We start from the raw sequence: 16,220 nt of genomic DNA on the forward strand, positions 1-16,220 counted from the left end.
AGAAGGACCTTTCTGACAGTTTCACACAAGTTTATATGACCATTCTGTGCATTATCCTTGAGAGGAGGGAGACCATGTAGAATACCTGAAGCATTTAAACTACCACCTTAACATTTCTCTATTTTTTATTAATCTAGTCTCAAAACTTTTTGGACTGATTTGGTGTGACAGTGCTGTACCAGTGGAGTTCAGAAGCTGGCTGTGTATCATTATTATGAACAAAAGTATTGCTAACATTCAGTTACACAATTCTTCACCAGTTGCAATGGAAACTAATATAAACAAACTGCCTTTCAATCTGTTCACATAACTTGAGGAAGCACTGTCAGTGATAGAACGTGAACAACAAATGGGAACGTTACCTTAAATAATTTATCTATGTCACCTTTAATAGAGGCTTCACAGTGTTTGCTATGTCTCTGTTGCACCACAGGATATATTCCTTCCAAATACATCTTCATAGCCAAATCACTTGGACATCCTAGGGGCAAGATGATGGTTGTGTCCCTAAAACCTCTGGGTGGATTGAGAAACTATCTCATGATAGCTTAATCATCCCTTCAGATAACTGATATGAAGTAGTTAAGCAGTTAGAGGTGTTACTTTTAATTTTTGCAGCAGCAGTCTTTGAAAATAAGCCAAAGTCATCAAAAACCTGATGAGACTTTTACAGAAGGCCAATTGAAGACATCTCTGCATGAAGTCAGGATAACTTTTGGGAACCTGTGAAGCATCAACACCACTTGTAAAACATTATGACAGTTCAATCTTTTATTCCCATTGTTTACAAGTAGTCATTCTTTCACACCAGCCTCAGTTGTTGCTCCTTCAGCTGCGTGTTGGATTCTAGCTGACATTCGTTGAGTCAGCTCAGAGGATGCACATCAAGGCAGGGTTTAGCAATCTCAGTGCCACAGCAGGTTGCCAGCAAATACAAGGGGGGGGGGGGGGGGGGTCGAAAAGTTTCTAGCCTAACACATAAAAAATGACAGAAATTTCATAATACCAATTTAAATTTCAATATAATACCTGTGTACACTAATACACTTGCGGGCATGCTCAGATAACTTCTGAAACCCATTCAAATAAAAGGTCTTCTATTTCGAATCCAACCAAGTTTTCACAGCATCAATCACTGCATCATTTTTTCAAATCATTGTCCTTTGAGATCAAGTGCCAAGAGATGAATGGTGGCCACTTTCAACATGTGCTGTAGTCAGATTAGTACTGTATTTCCTCTACTTTGCTGTGTTTCTTTATAGCCTGCAACTTTGTTCTCCAGGCCACTTTTATTTGCCCCACCCTGTATTTCTGTTAACTGTTGCAACTGAGACCTCCATTTCTCATACGAGAGTTTTAATTCATGATACTCATTCTACATCTCTTCCAATAATTCTCCTTTCCTGCTTCTTTCTGTAATGCCGTGAACCATTCCTGTAGTCTTCATACGTCACTCCTTACTTCCCAAATACTGAATGTAAATGGGACTGTCCATCTGTGACTTGGTAGCTGATCACCTGACGGCTCAGCAAATAAAATTCCATTTTACAGAGGCTGATTCCGTATCACATCTCTTCTGCAATAGCATGGTAGTACTCTACTTGAAATACCTTGGTATGCCACCTGGAATGAAAGGAAATGCTGTTAATTCCTTCCCTCCCTTTTACAAGCAAATAAATACAGAACATGACAAGTAAAGAAAATTAAGACTAATCTAAGTAACTAACAAATACCGTATGTGCATTTTACATGAAATAATACTATTTCCTAGATCTAGGTGCATGAAGTACATTTCCATGATGTTTCTTTTTCCTTGATAACTTTTTTTCTGCAAGGGTTGAATGAATCTATGGCAATGTGTCAATCTCACCTCTAAATAATTAGACTCTGATTACATGGACTATAGCAGTTCTAGTCGATAACTGTAATTTTACTTTAACTGGCAAAGTCATTTCAGTAACTTGGTAAGGTCCATGATATTTCATTAAAAACTTTTTTCTTTCACTCTTTAGGGGATACAGATTAGCCAGTAGTACCCATTGCATTTATTTATTTACATGTAGGGCCAAATTGAAGAGCAAATCTCCAATGTCATGGGACATGTCAGCGCATGAAATTACAATATAAAAGTAATAAAGGATAAAAATAAAATGTTTATGAACTGAGAAAAAGTCAAGCCATTAGTTTAAGTAAATGCAGTCAACAATATAACATAAGAATCAGCTTAATTTTTCGTGGAACTCCTCAACAGAATAGAAGGAAACTCTTCAGTTTTGATTTGAAAGCATGTGGATTACTGTTAAGATTTTTTAATTCTTGTGGTAGTTTATTGAAAATGGATGCAGCAGTATACTGCACACCTTTCTGCACAAGAGTTAAGGAAATCTGATCCAAATTCAAGTTGGATTTCTGCCAAGTATTAACTACGTAAAAGCTGCTTATTCTTGGGAATAAGCTGATATTGTTACCAAGAAATAACATTAAAGAATACACGTATTATATGCCAATACATACATTATATGCCAACTAGTTCCACAGATGACAAAGAGATTGATGAAATGTATGATGAGATAAAAGAAATTATTCACATAGTGGAGGGAGACGAAAATTTAATAGTCACGGGTGACTGGAATTCAACAGCAGGAGAAGGAAGAGAAGGAAACGTAGTTGGTGAGTATGGAGTGGGGGCAAGGAATGAAAGAGGAAGCCACCTGGTAGAATTTTGCACAGAGCATAACTTGATCATAGCCAACACTTGGTTCAAGATTCTGAAAGAAGGTTGTATGCATGGAAGAACCCTGGAGATATTGGAAGGTTTCAGATAGATTATATAATGGTAAGACAGAGATTTAGGAACCAGATTTCAAATTGTAAGACATTTCCAGCGTCAGATGTGGACTATGACCACAATCTATTGGTTATGAATTGTAGATTAAAACTGAAGAAACTGCAAAAAGATGGGAATTTAAGGAGATGGGACCTGGATAAACTGGCAGAACCAGACATTGTAGAGAGTTTCAGGGAGAGCATTAGGGAACGATTGACAAGAATGGGGGAAAGAAACACAGTAGAAGAAGAATGGGTAGCTTTGAGAGATGAAATAGTGAAGACAGCAGAGGATAAAGTAGGTAAAAAGACAAGGGCTAATAGAAATCCTTGGGTAACAGAAGAGATATTGAATTTAATTGATGTAAGGAGAAAATACAAAAGTGCAGTAAATGAAGCAGGCAAAAAGGAATACAAACGTTCAAAAAATGAGATCGACAGGCAGTGCAAAATGGCTAAGTAGGGCTGGCTAGAGGACAAATTTAAGGATGTAGATGTGTATATAACTAGGGGTAAGATAGATACTGCCTACAGGAAAATTAAAGAGACCTTTGGAGAAAAGAGAACCACTTGCATGAATATCAAGAGCTCGGATGGAAACCCAGTTCTAAGCAAAGAAGGGAAAGCAGAAAAGGTGGAAGGAGTATATAGAGGGTCTATACAAGGGCGATATTCTTGAGGACAATATTATGGAAATAGAAGAGGATGCAGATGAAACAGGAGATAAGATACTGCATGAAGAGTTTGACAGAACACTGAAAGACATAAGTCGAAACAAGGCCCCAGGAGTAGACAACATTTCGTTAGAACTACTGATAGCTTGGGAGAGCCAGCCCTGACAAAACTCTACCATCTGGTGAGCAAGCAAGATGTATGAGACAGGCAAAATACCCTCAGACTTCAAGAAGAATATAATAATTCCAATCCCAAAAAAAGCAGGTGTTGACAGATGTGAAAATTACCAAACTATCAGTTTAATAAGCCACAGCTGAAAATACTAACACGAATTCTTTACAGATGAATGGAAAAACTGGTAGAAGCCAACCTCGGGGAGGATCAGTTTGGATTCCGTAGAAATGTTGGAACACATGACACAATACTGACTCTACGACATATATTAGAAGAAAGATTAAGGGAAGGCAAACCAACGTTTCTAGCATTTGTCGACTTAGAGAAAGCTTTTGACAATGTTGAATGGAATACTCTCTTTCAAATTCTGAAGGTGGCAGGGGTAAACTACAGGGAGCGAAAGGCTATTTACAATTTGTAAGAAAGCAGATGGCAGTTATAAGAGTCGAGGGACATGAAAGGGAAGCAGTGGTTGGGAAGGGAGTGAGACAGGGTTTAGCCTCTCCCCTATGCTATTCAACCAGTATATTGAGCAAGCAGTAAAGGAAACAAAAGAAAAGTTCAGAGTAGGCATTAAAATCCATGACGAAGAAATAAAAACTTTAAGGTTCGCCGATGACATTGGAATTCTGTCAGAGACACCAAAGGACTTGGAAGAGCAGTTGAATGGAATGGACAGTGTCTTGAAAGGAGGGTATAAGATGAACATCAAAAAAAGCAAAACAAGGATAATGGAGTGTAGTCGAATAAAGTGGGGTGATGCTGAGGGAATTAGATTAGGAAATAAGACACTTAGAGTAGTAAAGGAGTTTTGCTATTTGGGGAGCAAAATAACTGATGATGGTCGAAGTAGAGAGTATATAAAATGTAGACTGGCAATGGCAAGGAAAGCGTTTCTGAAGAAGAGAAATTTGTTAACATCAAGTATTGATTTAAGTGTCAGGAAGTTGTTTCTGAAAGTATTTGTATGGAGTGTAGCCATGTATGGAAGTGAAACATGGACGATAAATAGTTTAGACAAGAAGAGAATAGGAGCTTTGTAATGGAGTGTAGCCATGTATGGAAGTGAAACATGGACAATAAATAGTTTAGACAAGAAGAGAATAGGAGCTTCCGAAATGTGGTGCTACAGAAGAATGCTGAAGGTAGATCACATAACTAATCAGGAGGTATTGAATAGAATTGGGGAGAAGAGGAGTTTGTGGCACAACTTGACCAGAAGAAGGGATCGGTTGGCAGGACATGTTCTGAGGCATCAAGGGATCACCAATTTAGTACTGGAGGGAGTGTAAAAATCATAGAGGGAGACCAAGAGATGAATACACTAAGAAGATTCAGAAGGATGTAGGCTGTAGTATGTACTGGGAGATGAAGAAGCTTGCACAGGATAGAGTAGCATGGAGAGCTGCATCAAACCAGTCTCAGGACTGAAGACCACAACAACAACAAATTTAAAAAATCTCAATGTCGTTCAACTATTACAGCAACGCACAATGTCAAGTTACGCATACATATAAATACACAGTATATGCACAAAAAAGAATAGTTCATAAAATCTAAATCTGAAATAAGTCATAAATTTTCAGTAAAGTATAATATTTAAGCTAAAACACTTTCAAAAAGACCTCTTACACTAACAATGTTAAAGAAATTATGGTACACTCTCCAAGCAATTACAACTACTCTTTTGTTTTCACATTTGTAAAATTCATTGACTGAGTAAAAAAGATAAAGAACTGTGCAACCTGTGACTTCATACGTTGAATGGAACTTCTACCTAGTCTAGGGGCAGTCTGTTGAACATTTTCATATCCACCACCTCATAGGTGTTCAATGACTTAAATAGTTGATAGTAAGGTATATCAATATGCCTATTATTTGTAGTATCCTGTCTAAGCTGGTATTCTGAGAAGTTATTCTTTGCATACAAGAGAACAGTGTAAATGTATAAGTTTATTACAGTTAATATTTTTAGGTCAACAAGCAATCTTCTGCAGTAGGCAAGTTTTTTTTCTGAGTTTGTAATGTTCCTAATAACTTTCTATTGAAGTACCAAAAATGTCTTGAATGTGTGTGCTATTGCTTCAGAATAAACACCCACAGTATATAATACTGTGAAAAAAAGCAAAATATACTGATTTTACACGAGACAGAGGTAAATGATTTTTTAAATTTCTTGACAAGCACACTACTCTAGACAACCTTGCACTAATGTATTTAATGTATGGATCCCAAGACAATTTACTATCAATAACAATATTGAAAACTTAACACTACCTAAGCTGTTTTCTACAGGCAAAACTCTTAAACTTAATACAGTTTGTTGAGTCTTACTCTTATTGAGCAAAAATCTATTTGCTCAAAACCAGACTGATACTTGTGAAAGGGTGTCTTCAGTCATAATTCGAAGGTTATCGAAATCTGGAGTGACACTGAAAAAATTGGTATCATCAACGTAGAGAATGGAGTGAGTATTTCTATAAAAACGGCAAGTCATTTAGCACCATAATAAATAACAAAGGTCTCACAACTCAACCTTATGGCACGCCACACTTAATTACAGCTTTCTATAATCAATCCTTTTCCATACAAACATTTATTAAGAGAGTTAGATAGTTACATATTCCATGGATAACTTTGCACACCACATGGGGTTGCTGTGCAGTCTGAGGCGTCTTGTCACAGTCCGCGCAGCTGCCCCCATCGGAGGTTCAAGTCCTCCCTGGGGCATGGGTGTGCATGTCGTCCTTAGTGTACGTTAGTTTATGTTAGATTAAACAGTGTGTAAGCTTAGGGACTGTTGACCTCAGCAGTTTGGTCCCATAAGATCTTACCACAAAATTCCAATTTCATTTTGCATCGCAAATTAATTTGTATGTACAGTTACATTCTGAACATTTCTAAGGGTTTTTTTTATGAAAAGAAAAAGATATACAGATGTGAATTAGTAATTCATACCCACCATCTTTTACATATTACAATGGTAGAAATTCTTCTACAGAATAGAAGGAGTTGCGAAAGAGAAACTTTCTTAGTTTATTATAAAATTTTACTTTGCTGTCTGTCAGACAGTCAGTGATCAAGAATTTTTGTTGTAGCATTGAGCACCCCTTTTTGAGTTAAAGACAACCTTAATGTGGACACCGAGCGAGGTGGCGCAGTGGTTAGCACACTGGACTCGCATTCGGGAGGACGACGGTTCAATCCCGTCTCCGGCCATCCTGATTTAGGTTTTCCGTGATTTCCCTAAATCACTTCAGGCAAATGCCGGGATGGTTCCTTCGAAAGGGCATGGCCAATTTCCTTCCCCATCCTTCCCTCACCCGAGCTTGCGCTCCGTCTCTAATGACCTCGTTGTCGACGGGACGTTAAACACTAATCTCCTCCTCCTCCGACCTTAATGTGGAATAATGAAAGTTATTTTTTCCTTCTTATATTGTAATTATGTACCTGTTTGTTTCTTTTGAATTGTAGTGGATTATTTACAACAATCTTAATGAGAGAATAAATGTACTGTGAAGCAGTAGACAGAATGCCCAACACCTTAAACAGATGTCTATAAGATGATCTTGGGCTAGCACCACATATTATTCTTACAGCATGTTGTGCAATGAAGACTTTCTTTCGTAAAGGTGATTACCCCAGAACATTATTCCATATGACATTACTAAATGAAAATATGCAAAATATGTCAATTTACAGATTTTTCTCTCCCCGAGGTGTGCAATGATTCTAAGTGCAAATGTGACTGAACTAAATTGTTTTAGGAGTTCCAATTTTTTTTTCCTGTTTCAATTCTTATTAATATAGACCCCTAAGAATTTTAAAATTTCCACTCTATTTATTATTTCCTCACCATGTGTTACACTTATCATTGGTGTAGTACCACTAGATGTGGAGAACTGAATATGTTGTATCTTTTTAAAATTGAGGGTGAGACCATTCACAGAAAACCAATGATAATTTTAAGAACTTTGTTTACTGTTTCTGTACATATACTTGGATTGATTATAATACTGGTGTCATCTGCACAAAAAGTGGACCTAAGACTGAAACTTGGGCAACCCCACACGATTTCTCCATCAGAATTCTGTTCCTGGACTATATTGCCTGCATTACTAAGTACAACCTTCTGCATTCTTTTGGTTAGATCTGACATTATCCTTTGATTGTCTATACCACCAGTCTCATAAAATGTCAATTTATCTACGAGAATGCTGTTATTCACACAGTCAAATGCCTTAGAAAGGGTGCAGAAAATACCAACCAGCGCTATTTTATTATTTAGTACTTGTAAAACCTGGTGACTGAACATGTAAATGGCATCCTCAGCACAGCAACCCTTCCTAAACCCAAACTGTGATTTGCTAATGACAATATTGTTGCTAAGGTGAGATACTACTCTAGAATACATAATCACCTCAAAAATTTTGGAGAATGTTGTCAGTAGTGAAACAGGTCAGCAGTTATTGTCATATGTTACCAACTTTGTTGTTAATTATTCCATAATAAACTAATTTGTTGAGAAACAAATCATGCCGTGCACAGTTGAAGGCCTTGCGAAGGTTGCAAAAAGTAGCCTGAGCAAAGTTTTTCTCGTCATAAGCACTTAAGCACATTTTTAATCAAAGAGTAAGTGATTTTCCCTTCCTGCTATTTCTTGCCACCTGAAACCTTTTCTTCAGTGGGAGATGTTCAATCAGTTCTTACTTCTCAGAACTCTACATGACCACAAAAGTTGACAGACACACCCTAACAGTCGAAGCAAGGCATGTACACATAACAGTGATGTCAAGGAGAGGTATGACTGCAGTAAGCCTGACTACAAGATTATGTTCCTTTTCAGTAACTCTTTGCATTTCATAGAGGAATATTTATTTGGAAACTTGTAGCTTGTACAGTGCAAAAGAATTATATACCTCACTCTCCTATTAAATGAAATGTTCATTTTTGATGAGAACTCGTCAGCATGGAACTAAAATATAGTCAGTATGGGGCCATACTTAAACACAAATTAATTTAACAGCCTGTAAGCTGATTCATTACACACCATTATGATACAGTACATTGTTGCTGTATGTAAAGAAAGAAAGAAGGTTAGCGTTTAGCTTTCCGTTCATGATGGAGTTACCCTTAAGACCAATTCACACTGGCAATCACGTCATGTCACCATCACGTCAGGGTCTATTCATGTCAATTTGCTTAGCCCCATACCGAATGGTGAAAGTGATTTTATGAGAGATCATCCATCATGCAAAAAGTCAGTTTATTAAGTTATTAGTTGTATAAGAAAAAACATGTAATGGAGGAGGTGAACAGGGGCTATTTATTCCCTTATAAATATTATTTGATGTAATTGTATATATATATTTATGCTAGCAAATGAATGTTGATGTTTCCAAATGTTGGTTCACTTCTCACAAGGGAACCTCCCCATCGCACCCCCCTCAGATTTAGTTATAAGTTGGCACAGTGGATAGGCCTTGAAAAACTGAACACAGATCAATTGAGAAAACAGGAAGAAATTGTGTGCAACTATGAAAAAAATAAGCAAAATATACAAACTCAGTAGTCCATGTACAAGATAGGTAACATCAAGGCGAGAGTGAGTTCAGGAGCTCTGCGGTCCCGTGGTTAGCGTGAGCAACTGCGGAGCAAGAGGTCCTCGATTCAAGTCTTCCCTCAAGTGAAAAGTTTATTTTCGCAAAGTTATGATCTGTCCATTCATTCATTGACGTCTCTGTTCACTGTAATAAGTTTAGTGTCTTGTGTTTTGCGACCGCACCGCAAAACCGTGCGATTAGTAGACGAAAGGACGTGCCTCTCCAATGGGAACAGAATACATTTGATCGCAAGGTCATAGGTCAACCGATTCCTCCACAGGAAAACACGTCCGATATATTTTATACAACACTGGTGACGGCATGTGCGTCACATGACAGGAATATGTTGTCGACCCACCTAACTTGTACACTTGGCGAACGGGTAAAACGAGTCTTCTACCTTGCTCGATTTAGGTTTTCTTGTGAATGTGATAATCACTCCCAAAAAAGTGATGAAAACATAAGAGTCTGTCACATAAACTGCAACAAATGAATGCAACAGTTTCACAGCTGCACAGTTTTCCCTGTGCTCTGTCAAAACATATGTTTTTCAACGTTTTCAAATTTTTCCGTGTGTAGACCGGCAAATCCTGCATATGTCCAAGCAAATCTGAACATGTCCTGGAATTTTGGAGAGCGAAGTTGATTATGTGTGAGTGCCTGATCTTTGATAATTGTCTGAAAATAAAAAATTAAAGTTTTCGCTTGAGGGTAGACTTGAACCAAGGACCTCTCATTCCGCATGGACTACTCAGTTTGTATATTTTGCTTATTTTTTTCATAGTTCCACAAAACTTCTTCCTGTTTTCTCGATTGATCTGTGTTCAGTTTTTCAAGGCCTATCCACTGTGCCGACTTATAACTAAATCTGAGGAGGGGTGCGATGGGGAGGTTTCCTTGTCAGCACTTTACCACACAAAACTGACCAAGAACATACATTATAAAGTTTGCTTTGGCTATTAATAAACTTTATCACTCTTAGTTCCTCAGTTCTGATACCATACTCTGACCATAATGGATGGTATTTCATAACATCACTTTCACCAATCAGTGCTGGACTTCAGCAAATTGATGTGATATCTAGTATGAGTATACCCTTATATGACATCATGATCCGTTAACATCTAGCGTAAATCAGCCTTCATGGGAAAATTCAGGTGAGTCTTGTCATTTTGAAAGGAACTAAGGGACAGTTGGTGTCAATGACATTACAGTTCAAAATAGTTTCAAAAAATCTGGTTAGTGCAGTTTTTAGTGAATATTAGTCAATGTGTTTCATGCCAAATTCAATTTCCCACAGGCAAGAGCTTCAAATTTGATTTGGCTTCTATATAGCTACTATGGCATGATGGGGGGAGTGTTCAAATGTTATTTATGAAATTCTATCTTAAGTATTCTACACTTTTGACAAGTGATGTAGCTGGGTGCTAGAAACATTTAGTTGCACCAGTTCCCCAAGTTTATTTCAAAAATGGCTCTGAGCACTATGGGACTTAACATCTGTGGTCATCAGTCCCCTAGAACTTAGAACTACTTAAACCTAACTAACCTAAGGACAGCACACAACACCCAGCCATCACGAGGCAGAGAAAATCTCTGACCCCGCCGGGAATCGAACCCGGGAACCCGGGCGTGGGAAGCGAGAACGCTACCGCACGACCACGAGATGCGGGCCCCAAGTTTATTTAGCAGCATGAGTTGTTACATAGGTAACTGTAGGTTTTCAGTACTGGTACAATACATATGTTTGTTTCATTATCTGACCCCACCCATACCATCAACAATATCATTCAGAAATTTTGTTCACACAAAGTTTTAGAAAAGAATGAAGAACTGCTTGATAAACTGGAGGCTCAAGTCTTCAAGAATTCTCTCGGAAAGATTCAAGGGAAGAGTGAGAAACATCTCTTTAGTGCAATGTTATGCACCGGCTGAAGAAGCTAGTGACGAATTTCAAGCCAACTTCTATACAGAACACCAGAAAACAGTCCAGAGCACCAGCAGGAATGATATTTTGATTAAAATAGGTGATTTTAATGCAAAGGTTGGTGCAGACGATCTTGCATTAGAGCAAGTGATGAGATGACATGGAGTGGGCAATATGAATAATAATTAAGAACTTTTTGTGGATTTATGTGCCAATAATTATCTAATTATTGAAGACACAGTTTTCCCTCATTAAGAATGTCATAAAATATCGGAGATGTCTCCAATTCTTCAAACTCAGAATCAAACTGACCACCTTGTTTTTAGCACAAAGTAGAGAAAATCCCTCATGGAGAATCCAAAGACGAACAGACATAGGCAGTGACCAACATCTTATGACTGCACATGACCGCATCAATATAGCCACTACAAGAAAATGTTTCCACACTCAAAAGAAGATATTTGATGTTGGAAAGTTAGAAAGTTGGAAAATGAAAGTACCAGCCAAGAGTTCAAACTAGAGCTGAGAGGTTGGATTGACGGCATTTGTGTGAATGAAGATGAGGTCATTGATGAACACTGGGAGAAGGTGAAAATAGTCTTTACAGGTACGGCTCAAAAGATTGTTGGCTTCAAGAACCCAAGGAGAAAGGAAGAGGTGTCACAAACAACCTGAAATTGTATCAGACTACTGAGAGGAGTAAAACCAAAACTGGACAGTTGCAAGACATGGCTCCAGAAGATTAAACTACAGGAGGAATATATAGCCAAAGACATGGAGGTGAAAAGAGTGTTAAGGCTAATCACAAGAAGTGGGTCTCAGAACTGGCTGAGAAGGCAGTGATGGCAGCAGGTGCTCACATGAAGGTGCTCTATGATGTCACAAGAACCCTCACCAGAAAGGGAGATTCCTGTGAATAATGAACAAGGTTATCTCCTCACCAGCTAAGATGCACAACTTTCAAGATGCTGAGAGCATTTTATGGAGGTGCTGAATAGAGATGATTACAGAGAGGCTGAACAAGAAATGGAACCTGAAGATGAAGGTAATCTTGAAATGGTAGAAAATATGGTTAGTCTGGAGCCACCTTCAAAGGAAGAGATCTTGGCAACAATCAAGCAGCTAAAGAACGGAAAAGCCCCAGAGGCATATAACATTGCACCAGGACTTCTGTCCACCAACCCAGACACAGCCACTGACCTTCTCAACCCTCTTTTGATAAAGAGCTGGAACTTGGAGAGCATGTCACAGGAGTGGAGAGAACTCCTCATCAAATTGCCCAAAACAAGAGACATCACCAACTGCCATAACTGGAGGAGAATCACCTTGCTTATGAGCACAAGCAAAGTGTTGGCACAGATAATCCTTCACAGAATCAAGTGTTAACGTATCAGAATTGGCGAGGAAGGGAAAGCAGTGAGAACCCATTGATGGTTCAACATGTGAGTTTCAAAGTGGTTCTGTCCGGTTTTCCAACGTGACTGATCTGCTGCAACCAGCCAACAGGCAGAAGGTACTGACTGACATCAAGTGAAAAATAAAAATCCAATTTTATACTACTAAATCCATTCAGTATCGGCCCCCACTGTACACAATGTGCAAATTGAACTGCGGATAAGAAAGGACCAAGCCAGTTTGGTTGTAGAAGTGACTATTCTTAACATGCTTAGAGTCATTGTGGAACAATCAAATGAATTCATCACTAGTCTTCAAAACATTTTTGTATACTTTGAAAAGGCCTTAGCCTGCATTAAAAAAGTGATATGTGGAAATCTTTGAAAAAGTATGTGATACCAGAGAAGATATTATCAGGAGATTTACAATAACTACAGATGTCGAGTCGTCCACGAGGATAAAGCTATGGAGACCTTTCTAGTTAATTCTGAAATTTGCCAAGGATATGTTTTATCTCGAACTATCTTTTTACTGGTGCTGGATGAAGTGGTGATAAAAGTGATGGAGAAGTAGAAGAAAGTAATACATTGGGGACTGATTGAGCAGTTGGAAGATCTTGAGGTTGACAATGACATCTGCCCCCTCTCTTAGAACCATCTGAGAAGGAAAGAAAGCTGCGGGACCTTGAACATGAAGCCAGTATTGTTGAGCTGAAAGTGAATGCCGCGAAGACAAAGATTATGAGAATCAATAAAAGAAATATCAGAAAGCTGAGAATGAACAACAAGGATGTTGAAAAGGTAAACAAGTTCACACACACTGGGAGCTTAGTTACTGAAGACATAGGAGCAGCTCATGATGTCGGAGCTAGAATCCAAAAGACTAATGGGGCGTTCACCCAGCTGTATTCATTATGGAGGGCAAGAGAGAGTTCCATATCAAATAAACTATGAATATTGAGAGCAAACATGAAAGCAGTGCTGCTATACGGATGTGAAACTTAGAAGTTTAACTCTACAATCACCAAGAGTTTGCAGGTCTTCCCCAGTAGATGTCCGAGAAAAATTCTTAAAATATTCTAGCCAAATGTCATACCCAACGAAGACTTTTGCAACAGAACTAGAGAAGACCCTATCACAATCTAAATCAAAAGAAGACAGTGGAGCTCGACTGGACACACACTCTGAAAAAGCCCAGACACTGTAGACAGATGAGAATTCTGGAACCCACAGGGGAAAAGGAAACGAGGAAGGCCAAAGACATCATGAAGGAGGACAATGTAGGAAGCAGCCAAGAAAGAGGGGAAAACATTTACAGAGTTGAAGATCCTTGTCAGAAATCAAGTGCACTGGTAGAGTTTCATCAAAGCCTTATGCTCTGCAAAAGAGCGACAGAAAATAAATGGTAAGTGAAAGTATTTGTATGAATATACACTGAGGTCACAAAAACCATGGGATTGCAATGTGCACATATACAGATGGCGGCAGTATCACATACACAAGGTATAAAAGGACAGTGCATTGGCAGAACTGTCATTTGTGCTCAGGTGATTCATTTGATAAGATTTCTGACGTGATTATGGTCACATGACGGGAATTAACAGTCTTGGAATGAAAAGTGGTAGTTGAGACATTCCATTTCGAAGCTCATCAGGGAATTGAATATTCGGACATCCACAGTGTCAAGAGTGTTCCAAGAGTACCTCTCAACATGGAAAACGCCGTGGCTAACAGCCTTCACTTGACGACTGAGAGTAGAGGCGTTTGCGTAGTGCTCAGTGCTAACAGACAAGCAACACTGTGTGAAATAATGGCAGAAACCAATGTGGGACGAATGAAGAACATATTCGTTAGGACAATGCAGTGAATTTTGGTGTTAATGGGCTATGGCAGCAGACGACCAACATAAGTGCCCTTGCTAACAGCACAACATCGCTGGCAGCACCTCTCCTAGGCACTGTAAAACCATGGCCTGGTCAGATGAGGCCCAATTTCAGCTGGTAAGGGCTGATGATAGGGTCTGAGTGGGGTGCAGACCCCATGAAACCATGGACCCTAGTTGTGGAGGAGGAGGAGGATATTGTTGTTTAACGTCCCATTGACAACGAGGTCAGTAGAGACGGAGCACAAGCTCGGATTAGGGAAGGATGGCAAAGGAAGTCGGCCGTGCCCTTTCAGAGGAACCATCCCGGCATTTGCCTGGAGTGATCTAGGGAAATCACGGAAAACCTAAATCAGGATGGCCGGATGCGGGATTGAACCGTCGTCCTCCCGAATCCGAGTCCAGTGTGCTAACCACTGCACCACCTCGCTCGGTGGACCCTAGTTGTCAACATGCCACTGTACAAGCTGGTAATGGCTCCGTAACGATGTCGGATGTGTTTACATGGAATGGACTGGCCTCTCTGGTCCAACTGAATGATCACTGACAGTAAATGGTTATGTTTGGATACTTTGAGATCATTTGCAGCTATTCATGAACTGCTTGCAAACAATGATGAAATTTTTATGGAAGGCAATGCTATCTGTCACTGGGCCACAGTTGTTTGCAATTGGTTTGAAGAACATTCTGGACAGTTTGATGATCATAATGATGATTGGTTTGTGGGGTGCTCAACTGCGTGGTCATCAGAGTCCTTACAAAGTCCCAATTTCTTCACAGTCCAATTTTGTCCACAGTAAAATCAAGCCAGACACGAATGATGAGGATGATGATGAAAAGATGAGGACAACACCAACACCCAGTCCCTGGGCAGAGAAAATCCCCAACCCAGCCTGGAATTGAACCCGGTACCCTGTGATCCAGAGGTACCAATGCTAGCCACTAGACCACAAGCAGTTGACAGGACAGTTGGAGCCAATGATTTAACCACCCAGATCACCCGACATGTATCCCATTGAACATTTATGGGACATAATTGAGAGGCCAGATTGTGCACAAAATTCTGCATAGACGGCTATAGAGGCAGCATGGCTCAATATTTCTGCAGTGTACTTCCACATTGAGTTGATGTATTAAGCCAGGCAAAAGGAGGTCCAACATGATATTAGGAAGTATCCATCATCTATGGTATCTTATAACACCACTTTCACCATTTGGTCAAGCTTGACACGACGTCTAGTGTGAATACACTCTGATGTGGCATGATGATCCATTGATGTCTAGTATAAATCGGCCTTTATGAGAAAATTTAGATCAGTCATTCATTTTGAAAGGAACTATGCCGGCATTTGCCTAAAGAGATTTAGGGAAACCAAGAGAAAACATAAATCTATAAGAGCGGATGGGAATGTGAACCGCCGTCCTTGTGATAGTCTTACAACTGTGCCACTTCACTAGGCATATTGTTCAAGTTGCCATGGAACATAAAATTAAATTATGACTTCATGTACAAGTAAATGTCCGACTAGATTACATATTTCAACATATAGGTAGTACTGGGCATTTCCCTTTTCTAAGCAACAGTGTGGGACCACGTCACAGACATCAAATGCTTGTTGTTCAAAATAGTTTTTATAATATATGTTTAGTTCAAATTTTAATGACTATTAGTGTTTGTGTTTCATGCCAAATGCAATGTCCCACAATCAGGACTTGCCTTCTATTACTACTATGACATG

The sequence above is a fragment of the Schistocerca americana genome, chromosome X (assembly GCF_021461395.2).
Source record: "Schistocerca americana isolate TAMUIC-IGC-003095 chromosome X, iqSchAmer2.1, whole genome shotgun sequence".
Taxonomy (NCBI): domain Eukaryota; kingdom Metazoa; phylum Arthropoda; class Insecta; order Orthoptera; family Acrididae; genus Schistocerca; species Schistocerca americana.